The sequence below is a fragment of the Cuculus canorus genome, chromosome 11 (genome assembly GCF_017976375.1).
Source record: "Cuculus canorus isolate bCucCan1 chromosome 11, bCucCan1.pri, whole genome shotgun sequence".
NCBI classification, from domain to species: domain Eukaryota; kingdom Metazoa; phylum Chordata; class Aves; order Cuculiformes; family Cuculidae; genus Cuculus; species Cuculus canorus.
In genome coordinates this window covers 11,051,275-11,068,554 of record NC_071411.1, presented here as the reverse complement: position 1 = coordinate 11,068,554, position 17,280 = coordinate 11,051,275, and positions in this window count along the sequence as shown.

The following is a 17,280-nucleotide window of genomic DNA, read 5'->3' as shown; positions in this document are numbered from 1 at the left end:
ATATATATTTCAATGCCAGGTTGGATGGGGCCTTGGGCAGCCAGATTTAGTGGGATGTCCCTGCCCATGGTGGGGGGGTTGGAACTAGATGATCTTTTAAGTCCCTCCCAAACCTAACTACTCTATGATTCTATATACATGATGTGTATGTATATATGTATATACTGAGTAATGAAGAATATTCCTACCTCTGCTTGAGCGTGTACTCTCACTTTGTGTTTTGAGAAATAAAAATCCCGTCACAAAGACCTCGTTCTTCTTAATCTCCAAATCGATACTTCTCTTTCTGTATCACTGAGAACTGGCTTGCAGGTTCTTGAGGTCTGCACAGTGCATGGCTCATTCATGGCAGGCAAGATCCATGGTAGGCCCAGATGGCACAAAGACTACGTACATCAAATGACAAGTATAGCTCTTAATTGGTAAATACTCCATGGATTTATTGGTAGGTATCGAATGATAGATATTGTCCTAAGAATCCTAATGCAATATTTGGTAAAGTTAAAATGATGTACGACTAAGATAAAGATTTTCTTTCACTAGTAATAGACCTTAGTCCATGCTACTTTCCTCTTAAGTCTTGCAAAATCCTGATTGATTTTAGTGGGAGTTTTGCTGAAGTGTGAGCTGAACAGGGAATGATGTGCAAAGACCTTTGTCTTTGTGATGGAGTTTAGTCATAACATAAAGCACCTGAAGCTGTTGTGACTCATCCCATCCTAAGAGAAGAACTATTGGGTGGTGTTTGTCCATCCAAGGGAAAATACCACAAAAGTGTTTCAATAGATAACCTATGCCACTAGAAAGGACACTAGAGTTCATGATTTTTCCTTGTTTAAGCATGAAAAAGGAGTGGACTGTTTGTGACTTGAATGCACTAAATTAAGTGTCAGTTTCAAAAAAAAAAAACCCAGGAATATTTCTGAGCTAGCAACACATGCGCCTTCTAGGAAAGTCATATTTTGAATGTCTCATTATCCCTGCAGTTAGCAACCGTTAATAAATATTGCTTATTATTTATATTTTACAATCCTTCCGTATTGGCAGAAAGAAGTTTTTTAAAAAGCTGTTCATTATTGATTTACGGTAGTTCAGTATTGTTAAGTAAAATTTGCTCAGTTATCTATAGGGTGGAATTAGGGACTCATTAGTATATAACAGGTTGCCATCCCACAGTTTTAACAAACACTGCCTGCTATTTACCCTTCAACATTTGTAGGATTCAAAAGTTCATTTGGAGGATGGTTCACGTGGTTTTTGAGGCTGCTAGTTCGCCTTTTAGTCAAAGTCAGGCTTGAAGGCCATTCAGCTCATTCAGACTTTGGCTAATTATAAAGGAAAAAAAAATGTCCCTGGAGCTGTTACAAACCTCAGGATTTCTGAAGAATAATCCAGGACAGTCAGACTTCAGCTTTTATAGGTGCTTGTGAACCTTTGTATCTCACATAATGTTTATACAGCTTTGCAAGTGCATACTGTACATTTTAGCCCATTTTGAATGACTGACAATGTGTTTCCTTCAGCTGATAGCCAGAGTTGCCAGGAATACCACCTTTTGCCAATGCCCTGATAATCTGAATGTGGATGAGCATTTGTTGTCCAAGATAATATTTACATACAGAACTTCTCCTTTGTATGATTTCTTTTTTCTCCATGATCTAGAATGGCTTTGTTTGTACCAGAACTGAACCCAAACCCTTTGTCCTTGTTCTCTGCTTTGCTGCTGCTGCTAATTCTTCCTCCTGAAACCCCTGCAGCGTGTTGCAAGGTATAGATGTTTTGAATAAACAAACTCAGCAAGTGGAAGCAACATGTTTGCAAGCTGTTTTCTTGTTTATTTAACTTCCGCAGGTTTGTTTTATGTCCTGCAGCTTTCCACTGTCAGAAATCTGTCCCATATCTGTATTACTAATATTTAATAGTGCGAATCTAGGCTTTCACTGTGAGTTACATGTCTTGAAATTGTGGAGGGACTTTTTCAAATGATGAGATGTTGTCAGAGGTGACAGATCAGGAGCTATCAATTTTCTGAAAAAAAACCAACCCAAACAAAACCCAACAAAACAACTCAAGTTATAGATTTTGTGCATTTTTCTGCATAGCATCTTTACTTGTAACATCTGCTGTTGCTGTGTAGCAAATTCTCAGGCAAGCAAGTAAACAGCTGGTTTTTCTTTGTCATTCATCAGATGACATGGAAACTGCAGGATTTGGAGGGCTACATCTCCTCCACGTGCTTGAGTTACATCCCAGGTGTTCTTTACGCCCTGCCCAATGTGGCAAGGCAGAGCAGGGCTCACGGCTGGCTAGCCCTGCGGACACCCGGCGTCTCTAGGTGCTCGCTGCTCTAAAGAAACAGTAAAGTGCAATTAATTATTGATGTCAAAGCCTTGTTTGCATCAACAGACCTACATCTGAGACTGCTGATTTTTGCATGAGATCTGTTGTTTCTCATCAGGATGAGTGTTTCCCTGGGAAAGGCAGGAGCTGAAGGAGAGCACCTGTGGCTCGAAGAGAGTGAGCAGTGCAGAGGAGCTGGAGGGCTGAGGTGTGAGACCGTGAGTATAGCTCTGCCTTTAGGCTTTTTCATTTTCAAGATAAAGCACCTTCATGAAAAGGAAATTTGGGTACTGGCCTTTAGGCTATGGGAGCAGTACAATGTCATGCTATTTTAAAATGGCTTTTGTGTTTGTTTATAAAAATAAATAAATAAAATCTGTGATCTGAGCCTCTAACGGTGTGGCAAAATAAATCATTTCATGGTTCTGATTCATCTGTAACTGACTTCTGTGCTAACAGCGTTTCACTTCCTCTGCTGCTTCACTCTTCCAGCTTCACAGTTCAAGGCAACTGTTCTCTAGAACTTTATTTGTGAGAATGCACACAGTAAAAATCTTGCATTTCCAGCACACAGAATTGTGTATTTCTGATTGGGATTTAAGAAAGGTAATGTCAGGCAAGTATCATCATTTATCAAAAAGAATAGTTAATTCCAAACTAGTTCCTGCCAGTCTTTGTTTCTTATGAGTTAAGGTTGAAGTTGTTGTTAAAATTAGTTATTTAACACAGTTCAAAGCTAATGCAGGTTCTCTATTCCTAACATTTTGTTTCTGCAATAGTTACATATTAATTTTAAAGACTGTAATACCAGTATTCTGCAAAAAAATTTCCCCCTTCATCATTCAGTGTGAACTGGAGTTGTGATGAGTGATCAAGGTGCTTTTGAATTTTGTCCATTTTGAGTGATGTTTTCCATGTGTTCTGTTTGCTATTAAGGCTGAAGTCCTATTTATATTATATGTTATTAAATTACAAGTGTTTAATGCATTTTACCTAAACTTTAAAATTTTAATTCAATTGATTTTCTGAACCTCTTTAAGTAGATAAGCTTGTCGTTGAGTATCACTTAGTGTGTATCATCTCAGTCTTTAAATACCTAATTTCACCCCTATCCAAAAATATATTTGGGTTCTCAGGTTCCATGAATGAAAAACATACCCAAGACTTCATTTTTCTCAGCACTGTTTTTTTGAAGTAAGCTTTTAATATTTTCTTTAGTTTTCTATTTTTTTTTTAGTTGTGTGATAGAGGATGTAAATGTAGCATATGTAAGAGATCTTTAATTTTAATTTAACAGCTAAACGTTTTTACTACAGTATAGTTATTAAATATTTGGCTTTTATTACCTTCTCTAACAACAGGCTTATACCAATGAGTCAGAGAGTATATAATAACATTAGAAATTATAGCAGTGCCTGTCTCCTGGGTGTGCTTCCAGATCCATGCAAGACACTTTCATTGGGTTGATGGAAAGTTTTTAAGTACTATGAAAGGAGATGTCAGAAAGCATTTTTTGAAGAATTTTATTTTTAAAAGAAGATACAAAACTTCTTCCATATTTTCTGAAAGTGAGACCTGAAGAATTGCTGCCTCTTTATAGAATAAAAATGCTGCCAGCTTCACTTATCACTCCCTGGCAGGTGGAAGCAGGTCTTAAACACCTTCTGCACGCACTTAGATGATAGAGGGGCTGTAAGTACTTACTACTTAGGTTCACTGTCTCCCTGTAATCCTCTTGTATTTACTATATTCATTAATGAAGATACACATTTATTCTTTTACAGGTACAAAATGGGACAATCCAAATGGAGAAATCTGCTCTCTTTATTTGCTTTGAGTTGACTGTGTTAGTCTTCATTTTTTTTCCAAGGGGAGAAAAACCCCCATATGTATTTGGTGCCTTTCTAAAATATTTCATTACATGATGATTTCACACCTGAGGGCCCCTCCCCTTCTCCAAAGGTGTGGTAGAAGGAAGAAAGAAGGTAGGAAGAAAGGCCTACAGTAAATTTGAGTAATCATTGCCGCTTTTCCTGGGCCTCAGTGGAGTCTTTTCACAACCTCCTTAGCCAAACAGTGTTGCCGTTTGGGGGAGTAAGTGATGCTTGAAAACTGGGGTTGTTTTTCTAGGACTATTACATAACATTCTTGTTTGCGGTTTCTGTCTTTCCTCATTAAGATAGATTAATATATAATATAATACAGTGAATTATAACAATAATTTGTAGTTGTTTAGTGGTTTTATTTTTCTGTCCTGAACTTGTGCAGTTGTCAAGCACATGGCATATCAATGCTGGTATTCATGGGGTGTCATAGGTAATAAATGAATGCATAGTAACTCTATGGTTATAGCAGTGTTGGAGGGGAGGATATGTGTGTGTCAGTTGTCGAAGATAAACTACATTTTCTTTGATCCCAGAAGAAAGTCTCTGAAGAGTAAAATGTTCTTTGGGTTTTGTTTCACATGGTGTTAGAATTAAAAAATTTGATTTTGAACAGGTTAGAAGGGGTTATTCCAAGAGTTGCTGAGTTCGTACAGAGCTTTTCATTGGTTTCAACAGGTTATATGGATCCTCTTAAATCAAACTGCATCGATGTACACAACCTTGAAAGGTTTCTGTAAATTATAGCATCACAGGGAGGAAACACTCTTACTGTGGGGGTTTATTTCTGATTTATTTGCCATCTCAGGAGACCCAGAGAAGTAGAATGACTTTCATGTGCTGAGTCAAACAAAAACTATCCCAAACATTCAATTGTTTGGCTCTCTGGCTACTTCTGATAATTACAACACAAATTTTGAACATCCGTAGGACTATATTATGTTATATGTAGATAAAATTCTGAATTTTCATATGAAATCCATCAGCTTGCAAATGATAATAAAGACTATTCTAGGTCTTTGTTCCGTTTTTTTGTGAAATCTGAAGTGAGCTTTGATTAGGAAGGACAAAACACTTTTCTCCACTTAGTTAACACCCACACATGCTACACAATCAGCAAGACAGGATTTCCCCTTTCTGGAGAAGGCCACGTGACCCTTCCCCTGTCCTTGATGACCTTTCCTCGGTTGCATACAACTGCAACTCTTTTGCTTTCTATATATGAAGCTTCATCTAAAACATCTTGGGTTTCATTTTGATGATTCATGGTGTTATGTGTGTCTTTGGAGAAAAGAATATAAAAATGTGTTGAATAATAGAGTTTGAAATATTTTATGGAATATAAAATATGTTTCTGTAATGTGGAGCTATTTTAGAATGCTTATTAACGTTTTATATAGTGTACAATTTATGATAGTAATGGTCCAATTATTTATGGGGCAAGACATCCCTAAAAATTTTCATATCCACGCTGACTGTTTTAATAAGGTAGTAAAAATTACTGTAGTTCTCTGATGCTAAAGCTTTTCTTGGTAACGGTCCTCAATTATATCTGTACTACAGTTTTTTTTAACATCTTCATTAAATCTATTTTTTTTTAAGGTTTTAAGTAATCTTAATGCATTTAAATGGCAACATTAAATCATACATGATTTTTTTGAACGCCCTCCCTCTCTCAATGAGAACTGTAGTAACATAAGAGTCTCATGCTGCAGCTATTTCTCCATATGCTAATACCTCAGAAAAGCATATTTATCCAATGAAATGAGTAAATTCAGGACTGGGCCCTTTATGACCATGTGTTGTATTCAGGGCATTATCATGAAATAGCTTTAATCAATCTGGCCTGCTGGTCACATTACATTACAAAAAGATTACATGATTTTTAAAAAAGTCTTTCTTCCAGCATTTTCAACAATTTGGAAGTTACTTTACAATGAGCATGTTTCCCCAGGCAGCAATGGGCATTTTTGTTTATTTTATTCATAACTGGATAATCACCTTCCATCTGTCCAGAGAAGATAAATGCAGATGTTTTGTTTGAAAGTCTGAACATATTAACCATGAGAAAAGCCATATGTTAAACTGCAGAAGTATGTTTAAGTTTGCCCTTATGAGCACAGAAAGCTAGTTTTTGTGATCATGGTTTTGTTTGGCAGTAAGCAAATCACCAAATAAATGGAATAAAACCAGTATAACCCTTCCTGAAATGTAGTAGGTACTCATATACGGCATCAAAATGTTTTTGAGATGTTCTGAAAATTATTCCCTTAAGTTTCAGCTTTAAAGCTGGGAAAACAATTTTTTATTGCAAGGGAATAAAAACTAAAATAGATATTAAGCAGTGTTGACAAATGAAAAAGGTGCAAGGTTAGTTTTCAGTAATCTGTAAATCTAAAAGAAAAGATGAATTATTATTTTATTTTCATTAATAAATAACAATGAAAACAGTTTTGTGTTACTGATGAAGGCAAAGTCAATTGAACACCTGCAGCTCAATTAGACATGAAAGGGATCTCCTTTTGCACTGTCAGAATGAGTTGTCTATGAATAAAGCAATTGCATGGTTACTGATTTGTCTTTTTCCTTTGGTCTTCAGTATTAACCAACAGGTAAGCATGGCTTGGCAGGATTTATATTAAGTTTAGGAAGGACATTGATGTAAAGTGACGAAGAAAAGGGAAGGAGAAAAAGAGAACTATTGTTGTCTGTCCGTTTAAAAGGAACCCATACAAAAGCTGGAGATGGAATCTTTAGAAGGCCATGTGACAGGACAAGGGGTAATGGCTTTTAACTGGACGAGGGTACATTTAGATGAGATACAAGGAAGAAATTTGTTACTGTGACGGGTGGTGAGGCACTGGAGGAGGTTGCCTAGAGCTGTGGATGCCCCATCCCTAGAAGTGTTCAGGACCAGGTTGGATGAGGCTTTAAGGAAGCTGGTTTAGTGGGAGAGGGGTTGGAACTATATATAAAGGTATCTTCCAACCCAAGTAATTGTATGATTCTGCCTGTGAGGGAAGGATAAGGGGAGTAAGGGGCAAGAGAATCTCACACTGTACGGCAGATGGAGTGCTGGGTACTGACTCTCACTCAAGTTCTCATTCTTTGGTCGTGCATACAGAGCAGTGAGCTAGCGTAGGGTAGAATGAAGCCATAATTCCCACATGAACACAGTCATTGGTTTTAACTGTCACTATCAGGAAATCTGGTAATGGAACTGACAAATGAATATGGGAGGTGGAAACAGTTTTCTTTGCTTCTCTTGTGATCCCCATGCTGTTTTAAAAATGTCTCTCAGGAATAGATGGCAGCACAAATTATCCACATGTCTCTCTACCAATTTTAATGACATTTTGTTTTTTATAATGCTGGAAACCTTTCTTTGATTTAGGCTAGCATACCGTGCAGTATGAGGGGATGTTCATCCCTGCTTGGAGCCCTGGACAAAAAGCAGAAGAATAACAACCAGATCTTTTGTAGCAATAAACTGTAGCTTTTTGCATGCTTTCTTTTGCCTAGATGTGTTACATTAAATGCTGATTGGTGCCATGCACCAATTAGAAAGCAAAAAGCACAAGTCTAGTTCCTACAAAAACTAATTTTGCACATGGATAATTACCATCATGCTGGATTTATTCTCCTTAGTGCTGTTAGTTAGCCTGCATAGAAAGAATAAAAATCAAAGACCATCTCACAATTTCTATGCCTGTATATAAGCAAGTTGAATTAACTGCAGGCAGGATTTTTAGTGTCTGATTCAAATAACTTTTAAAATTTAATGAGCTTGCATCTGTGCCACCCGTGTGCTTAAGCACTTGTCCCTTATACAATTTTTTTTGTCATCAAAATCCAATCAGATTCTGCATCATCACAGAGGAGTGGTATTTCTACACTGAATGAAATTGATGAATTTTAAGCAATCTTTCTTTAACTGATGATCTTAGTGAGACTTACTCAGACTTCTGAAGATGACACTGTTTAATACTGAACATACTGAATTTAGGAGTGCATAACGAACATTTCTTTTCTTTTTAGGTTATTATGTTGTTTGTAGTTTTATCATAGTTGTACTGTTTTTTAAGGATGACAGTCTGATCCTGAAGTAACCTAAGAGGGTTACTATTATAAACAAATGCATAACTTCACTTTCTGTAGTAAGTGTGTAACTGAGGTAAGTTCATAATACTGGCCATTAAGAATGAGAAATGCCATTTCAAGAAGTATTTAAATGAGAAACATATAAGGAAAAATATGAATCTGGTTTATACAAGTTAAAGACAGAAAAGCCTGTATGAAATATTGGTTGACCTAAATGCTGTAAGTCTTATTCTTAGGACAAACAGCTGATTCTCTGGATGTGGGGCATCAGACTACTATGAACTGTAGCAGCTGTACAAGAACTATGTAAGAACCCACTTCTATGTTTATAAATTTAATGCATTTTGTAAGGTTTTTATTCATGTAGAAACATATGAACACCTCTGCATGACTTACACATGCATGCGATAAATTTACAACAGTGTTGGTGGCAGCAAATAGAGAGTTTCTGTACGACACGCTGCTTTTGACATTAAGGTGGATCTTCTTGTAGTGATTCAAGGTACTACTGGTGTACTGGTGTTAGAATAATAAAACAACAGTCCTGTGAGTTGTCAATTACTCTAAATCTACCTATGGGGAAAGATAAGAAATTCTAATATTATGGGAGGTGATTTTTCTCTTGCTTTTCCTGTGGATTAGCATTCAAATGGAATCTGAAACTACAAATTACATAAAATATCTTAGCAAACGCCCATGTAATATTTGGTAGCTGTAAGCATAGAAACTTTGGGTAACTTGTCGCAATCTATGTACAAGTTCAATATAATTTTAGTCAAGCATCATGTTGCTACTATTCTGTGAACTTCATCTAACGGTTTTCCCTCTGTTTCAAATAAAATGTTCTGATTTCTGTAGCTTTACAATAAGTTAGCGCAAATTCAATCAAATTAACATCACAGCCCTTTAGAGATCTCAAGTTTTTTTCTGTGGTTTTACATAATACTTTTGCACAGGAACCTGGCGTATATATTTGTCAAGTAATTAACATTCTGTTGGCTGCTTTACTTACTAGCAAATTTAGTTATTACTAGATTATTGATGATATTTTCCCCTTTATTTCAACCATGATGTTGACTGTAAAGAAAAGCCCAAATCAATGATCTGAAACTTCTCTAAAATTCTTATTGGTATTTGGTGCATTTGTTCAGGATGTGTCTGAGATCCCTTTTGGCAGGTTTTAAATAGATTTCCTAATAAGGCTTTGACAGAGTAATTTACATAAATACTAGCTGTAGAAACCTAGTTTGGTGTAGCAATATGTGATCTCCTCTGGTGAAACTCCAGAAAGCTTTAAATGCTCAAAAGTGCACATAATTATAAAAACAATATTTACAAGTTGATTAGATAACATTGCCTTTGCTTCACTTCAATTCTGGAATAAGTTCTAAATAGCAAAACTGTAGATTTCAAACAAATGTGGGCACCCTTCTTTAACAGGTAGTATCTAACTATGATGTGTATTCTCTGCCTTCATAAAAATTTCATATTTTTCATCTATATTTTGTTTTTATTGGAAATCTTACAATTTCAGCTTGCTAACTCCATAAGGGGGCTGGGTTGTTTTTTAAGCTAATCCTAAATGAAAGACAGCTGTTGCACACACCAGCTTCAATAAAGCTAATCCAACTCATAAAAGTCTTGTAAACAGCAAGATAATTATGTTATGATTTAGAAGGGATTTCATCTTGTAAGATGCTTATAACCCTGGAATGCTCATGATTTCTAATTTCTTTTTTTTAGGTTAACAATCAACTTCTGACTGGTGTTAGTGGGGATTTTCACCCCTATTGACATAGTTGCAGCTAAGAATCCTGCCCAATATCATGTGGCTAATGAAGGAAGGAGTTATGTGCTATGTAAGCAATGTGATGGGGGAGGTTGTTTTCCACCCCAGGCTCTTCTAAAGGAGGAGTTTCCTGGTGGGGTCAGAGGCAGGTATCCCATCGCTTTTTGTTCGCAGCTGCTGACTGACATTGCCAACCAACTAATGTTTTTCTGTACACATTGCAGTGTTACTCTCATGAACATTGTATAGAATGATTGCTCTTCTTTCATTAGATATTGATAGCCTTAGGGGGGGAGAGTTCATACAAATTATTACATCTTATAGTAATAAGTTGATTCTAAACACTTTCAAATGATGAATGGCAGGGTTTTTTTTGGCATAGCCAGGAAAAAGCATCATACTGTTAATCCGCCAATTAATTATTACTATTTGTATCTTAACAAGACGTGCGGGTGTATCTCTGCACATGGTCCTTTTTGCTTCATCTAATTAAATATTCATTCGTGTGAGCACATATTAACTGCCAAACACAATACGGAACACAGAATTAGATTCTTCTTTTAATACATGCAACAGAATTAAATTAAACCTCAACATAAGCAGGGCAGATTTTAGTTATTAATCCTCCCATGAGCAACTATAATTATTTTTGCCAGCACTAATTTCATTTGCATATGTATTGTTAAATTGCAAATCACAGTGAACCAAGAAGAGTTTCTGTATGTTTGGCTGCATTAAGCAGTGCTGCTCGAACGCATCAACTATGGTAGATTTAGTTCTACTTAGTAGAAGGACTGTTTAAAGGGGAGGGAGGGAAGCAGAAACACACTTGCATAAAAAGACAAATTAACAACTTTTAGTGATTTCTGATCTTTCCATTGTGTTGAAGAAGTTTCCTTGGAGAGACTGTTTTCTTAAACATGCCATAAACTACTGGATTTGGTAGTAAAGATCACAAGGTGGATTGGCTGAGAGAACACAGCTCGGTACATATGCGCTTGTGATTTATTATTTTTTTCTCCCTCCCCTGCCTTAAAGTTCAGTGATACCAGTGAAAAATTCATATAATTTTCTGGAGAGGACCAAGCAGTTAAGTTAACCTTGTGCTGTACAAACACAAATTTGGAGATTGTTATTGCAGAAATAGCTCGTTAGCAACCACATTTATTTTTCAAATATGAGTAGTTGGAACCAATAAAAAAATATTGAATTTGAAAATCTGCAAAGTAAAAGAGAGAAGCCAGTTTTGTTAATTTGCTGTGCTCTTGTTCAGTGAAAGCCTGTGGTTCAGCATTTAATGGAGCTTTCTTTGCTGTTATCAGGAGTTTGGATTCAAATGTTGCTTTAAAGCCACCCTGGCAAAAATGCCGCCCAGAATTCACTTGTTAATGTTGCTGGTCAGGATGTTATTGTAGATGCCTTTCACACAGCCTTCAAAATGTGTTATTAGAAATAACAAATAATAGTGAAAATTATTAATAGTTTTCCTGAAGCATGAGCTGTTCTTTTGTAAACTTCAGATACAACATCTGTAAGAGGTATAAATGAAGAGCAAGTGAGTTGGTTCAGCTAAGCGGCGTTTTACCTGCTGTTCCATTCGTTTGCTGCCTTCTGCTCAAGTACCTGCAAGTGAAGAAAAGGTGGAAGAGGCTTCAGTGCAGTGTGTCAGAAAAATAGTCCTGGTTAGTTTTCACAATGCAGTAATAACAACTACTTTTGTGGCAAGTCAAAGGTGGTGTTTCTTTTATTGGGTAGAATCCTGTAGTTGATTTATACACTGAAACTGTGTTCGTTTCTGCACCAGATGAATAACATTATCAGTTTACTTTGCAGTCAGGTAATGTATTTATTTCTAGGCAAATCTTCTAGGTACCATTGTTGGAAACTCACTGCAACTCATTTTGGATATTTAAGTGGCCCTTGTGATTTCACTGAGGAAAGACAAGGTGTAAAGTTACAAATACACAGAGTTGTTTGTGCATTAGCTTAAAACCAGAACTCCAGATAGGCTAATTTAAGTTTGCTTTCAGAGTTTTATTAAAAGAAGAAGCGGCTGAAGAAAGGGGTTTCCAATTTTAATGGAAATTAGTAGTATATATTTTTTCTGTGAAGATAAATTGAAGATTTAGGTTTAAGAAATTACTGATCTGACTTCTCTTTTTTTTTTTTTTCTGAGCTTTTTATTTTTAAAGCATTAAAGAATTTAAAAGATTCTCCATTACTGTTCTTCAGAACTTTGGAAGGTTCAGAGCCAGAATTTATGACATCAGTTCAATCCTGGTAGTTTTTGATCATAAAATAAAATAAAATAAAATAAAATTAATTCATTGTAATATTTGTTAGACATGCCCTTGGGCTCTATGTGACTTTAGAAACGCTGATTTTATTTTCAATTGTTTTTCAGTTGTAGATGGAATATAAGTTTCATAGGACTTTGCCTCACGTTCTGTATGCTCTGTTCTGCACTGACGTAAAACAAGAGTGAAAATGTCGTTTGGGGCAGTGGAAAGGACACAGACTTATATTACAGCATTTTAGAAGCTTCATTCTGTATCTCTTTGCTTTGTATTGCAAATTTTTGTTATGGATATGGCTGATACGGTGTACCTTTTTTTTTTGGTAATAATTATTACTGTAAGCTAAAACAAAAAATACTAATGTAAGTAAACTCAGATGCTTCTTCCTTTCCCCTCATTTTTCATAATTTATTTTCAGATTTTGAAATTGTCACTCCTGGCTGCATGTTTACAGGCTGTTGGATAGTACAACACGGGTTTTGGATTTTCCTTACGCTGTGGTAAGAGAAGCAATTTTCATAATTTTTATTGGGATTTTCCTAGAGAATTAGTATGTGAGGGATGATGAAGGAACAGTTCAAAGAGAAGGTGAGTTGATTAGCATTTGTTTACCTTTGCTTAGCAGCAGTGCCAGGCAGAATATACAACGAATGATTGGGTATTTTTTCATTTCTGCTGCTCTGCATTGAAGAAATATCAGAAATAATAAGAAACTTGTCACTTCCTAACTTGTTCCCTCTCCTTTATTGTTCATATCTGTGTCTGTCTGAGCACACTTTCCTGGAAGTGAGATCTTTGTAAAGGAGAGCTGGCTAGGATCGTTAGAGGAGTACTTGCCATACGCAAGCAAAGGTAACAGCCTCAGAAGAAGTGGAAGAGGTTTTTTTTCCTCCCTTCCGATAGAACCATGAGTCTCCTACGGATGCCTCTTCAGTTTTTCCCAATGGTCTTTATTTGTGATGATCAATTCAGCACTGAGAACAGTTTGCTTAGCTCAATGACTGCCTGCAGTAGTTCTGATGATAAAAAATAATCGTGTCCTGAAAAGAAGATATGACTGGGCTTTACTGTTGCAACATTGCTCACAAAACCTCACAGTACCCTTTTAGTACTGCATCCATTTAGCACTGCTACACTGAGATGCTTTGACCTTAAAAAAATTATGAAAATATACATGCTAATAACAGAGAAGTTGCCAAGAAATAGGGAGGACAACAAGGAAGCAGCAGTATCTCAAAGCCACAGCTGGGAGTGTCACAAAGCTTTTTTCTTGCTCAACAGGCAGAGTGAAATAAATTGGTTTTATTAATGGAAATCGTTTTTTTTCTATAAGAGACCTCAAAAGGCAGAGGAGAAGAAAAGGGAATGGTCAACATAATTTCTCAATGCAGAGCATTGCGAAATAGACTGCTTTTTTACAAATAACAAAATGAAGTAACATTTAGTACTGCTGAAACTGAATCAGAAATAAGTTTCATCCTTGAAGAGCTTGATTCATGTAGTCATAAGTGATCCACCTGCTTTGCATTTAAATCTGAGCTTTTCTTCAGTGCTGTACAACTTCCTACATTTAATATTGAATTCTTGATTTTCCATGTTATTTCTGAGCAAGATCTGTGTTTTTTCAATTTCTTTAGTTAGCTTTCCTTAAGTCACTAAAAATATTTAACATTCAACATTCTTTTCTCCCTCCCTCAAACAAATTAACACTGCAAGTAAGAAAAGAACAGAATTTCATTTTTAATGCAGAGGGCATAAAGGAAAAAAAATCCCAGTGCTCCCTTGTCATATTTGCACTTTCTCTGTATCAGATTTCCTATTCTAGCCCAAGGTTAATCCAGTACAATTATTAACAATGTGGGTATGAATGTAATCTTTAATCAAGAAATAAGAATGAAGGAAAATAAAGAACTTAGCTTAGTACGGTTTTATAACTAGGTAATTCAGAATGATGCTCTGCATCACGTGTGTGGTATGGTGTGTTGCTAAACCAGGAGACTCCCTTATATAAATGGACCACAAATACATGAAGAAGGAAGCCACAAAGCAAAGAATATTTAAACTTGAATACACCATTGACTCTTAATTTGTTTTGTTGTGTGATGAACAGTTAAACCTATAAAGGGTTGTAGAGAGGGTACAAGAATATTTCTGAAATTTTCTGTTAATTTTAAGAAGTATCAAAGTGGAGATAATTTGAACAGGGGTGGGTAAAGCCCCCTCATCCTGGGAAGAAGAAATGTTTTGAACAAATAACAGAAAACGATTGCTGAAGGGGATGGTATTAGGAACATACGAACAGCTTTAATGAATCCAACTGAAGCCATGCACCTCCTTGGCCCAGCGGCCAGCAGCAGTGTTCCTGGGAAGCCGGCAAGCATCCAGCAGAGCTTTCAAGTGCGCTCTCTCTGTCTCCAACCATAAGGTTTTGAATTTGTGTGGACTGAGGATTTCAGGCTTCTTTTTAGTTTCTAATAGTGATTTCCTCTAGCTCCATCAGCAGCTCAGCTGCAGCCTGCTCAGGAGGGGAAGGGTAAAAGATTGCCATTAAAAATATATTGGATTGTAAGAAGCCATGGGAGTTGTCATGGGGACACGGAGGTTTATGAAAAACTGCAGCTGTGAGCAGAATCTCCTTAGACTCCATTGCTCCCGAGGCACTGGGCTGATGATGGTATCTGTCAGGCCTTTAAGGGATTAAGGAGTAGGAATGGGCAATCGTCTGCTTGCTCTGCTTCTTCACATCGCAAATTAGCTGTGCTGTGCACATCGCAACTTTTCTGCGGGTCTTTTTTTGTGGATAAGTTCAATAGTGTTCTCGCCTCCTCTAGCATTAACTCTGTGAGAAAGAAAACAGACGGGCCAGGAATTGGGTCAAGTGCAATGGGCAACTTTTATTTCTCTGACCTTTTTTTCTTTTCTGTGCCAAGAAGAAAGAGTAAGTGAAAACTAAGACTTACAGGTGCCTGCAAGATGAATTTGATAGTTAGCAAAAATATGGCCATACAGAAATCTATCCTAATTGGCCACCTACTTGGTAATAAAATAATCATGTAGGGATAGTCAGGTTTATATGGCACAAAGTGAAATCCACTCATGGGGCAGAGATGTGTCAGTGTCAGCATAGCTGAATTGAATTTGTGTGTTTTCTGCCAAAAGAGCATTTGTATGTTTTTGCTCAGACTATCTCCATCTATCTCCAGTGTAGGAGACTATGAGAAGAGAAGTAACTGTTGGGAAAATCCTTGCCTTGAAATAAGCAGAAAATACCTGGTGGACCTCCTGCTCCAGGGATATGCAGAGATCCCTGGAGACTGGGGCAATTCTCCCTGAAAATTATCCTCCCGCAGGACTTTCAGCAGCCCATCTCCTTTCTCACTCTTAGTACATCCTGGACGTCATCCAATGGCCTATTTCCTCTAGTCATTGTTCCCGCTTTGATTTATCTTCAGTTTTGTGGGCAGTAGTTCAGTACAAGTATCCAATAAATCTTCTTTTTACCTTCAGAATCAGCAGAAGGGAACAGCTCAGCGTTTGCATGAGGAGAGCAGCATCTGGAGTTTTCCTCTGGCTAGATAGGGAATGTAAGTATGATCCCAGCAAGGATGGCAAGCCATTGCTAATTAACTTAATCTACTGCTTTACAGTAGGGTTTGCATAATGTTTGAAATAATCATCATTGGTATTTGTTCCAATAACTTTCTGAGTGCTTTGTTTTCGCTCTGGTAAGGCAGATATGTATGTAAGTTCTCACTGGACATTTTCTGCACAAATAGTGTTGTGTAATTTCTTTTGTATATTCTAGGATGACAATACTGCTGTTAGTATCTCCAGGATGCGTTTTAGACTAATATTCTTCTTAGAATCTCAAACATGAAGTGATGTAATACCATAAATGCTGCTTTTAAACCTCTGCTGCTTCTCACTATCAGCTGCTCCTGTAATGAAGGTGATGGAGCAAGAATGCACTAGTAGAAATGTTTATTTTTATGTGTCAATCCATTTCTACCATACTGGATCAAAGTCCACCAGAAGGTGACTTTGGATTTGCTTTGAACAGAAATGGATATGCAAAAGCAATGGGAAATGTGCAAAGACAGATGTTATTAGCATCAGGCTGCCTGCCTTTGTCAGACACGTTGTACTTGGAGTGAGGAGCAGATGCCCCAGACAATGCACGAGGACAGGGGTTTGGCTAATCACCAACACATGTTCCCTCTGGAAAAGATAGGTGGTATCAAAACCCACGCTTTGCTGGATACTTATTTGGGAACAACCCTGGAGGCAAAATCTGCTGGATAGTTCTGTCTTAACAGCACCTGTTATCCCTTCCAATGCCAACTAATTTCTCTAGGGACGTTTCTGCTGCAACCTGCTCTGCATCGTTAAGTTTCACCACTGACTCCCGTCTGTTCTGACTTTCTGCCTTCCCTAGGACTTTCCCACCAGCTGCCAAAGTTTCAGAAAAGAAATTAGTGGAGCTTCAATTAAAACTTTTAACAGCTTAAGTGATCGTGAGTGCCTCCCCCACCCCAGAATTTGTTGGTTTTTTAAGTTTAACTGGATGTTTGCTGCTCCTTTAAGAGTCCTTGTGTATATATATGCAAATTACACTATATTGTAGGAATGAGTTGTTATTTTGTGTTGCTTCCTACACCAGTATTCCACAACATCAAATTTACACTTTTTTTTTTGTTGCCCTTATCATGCGTTTTTAGAACTGAACTTGCTTATGTAGGTGTAACCTGATGTGCAAATAAAAAAAGGCATAGGACAAGTGAGCTCAATTCTTTGAGCTGAATACAAAAATTATTCATTTTTCATTCCAGACTTGCAGCACCAACGACTTCGTTCAGACAGCTCAGCTGTC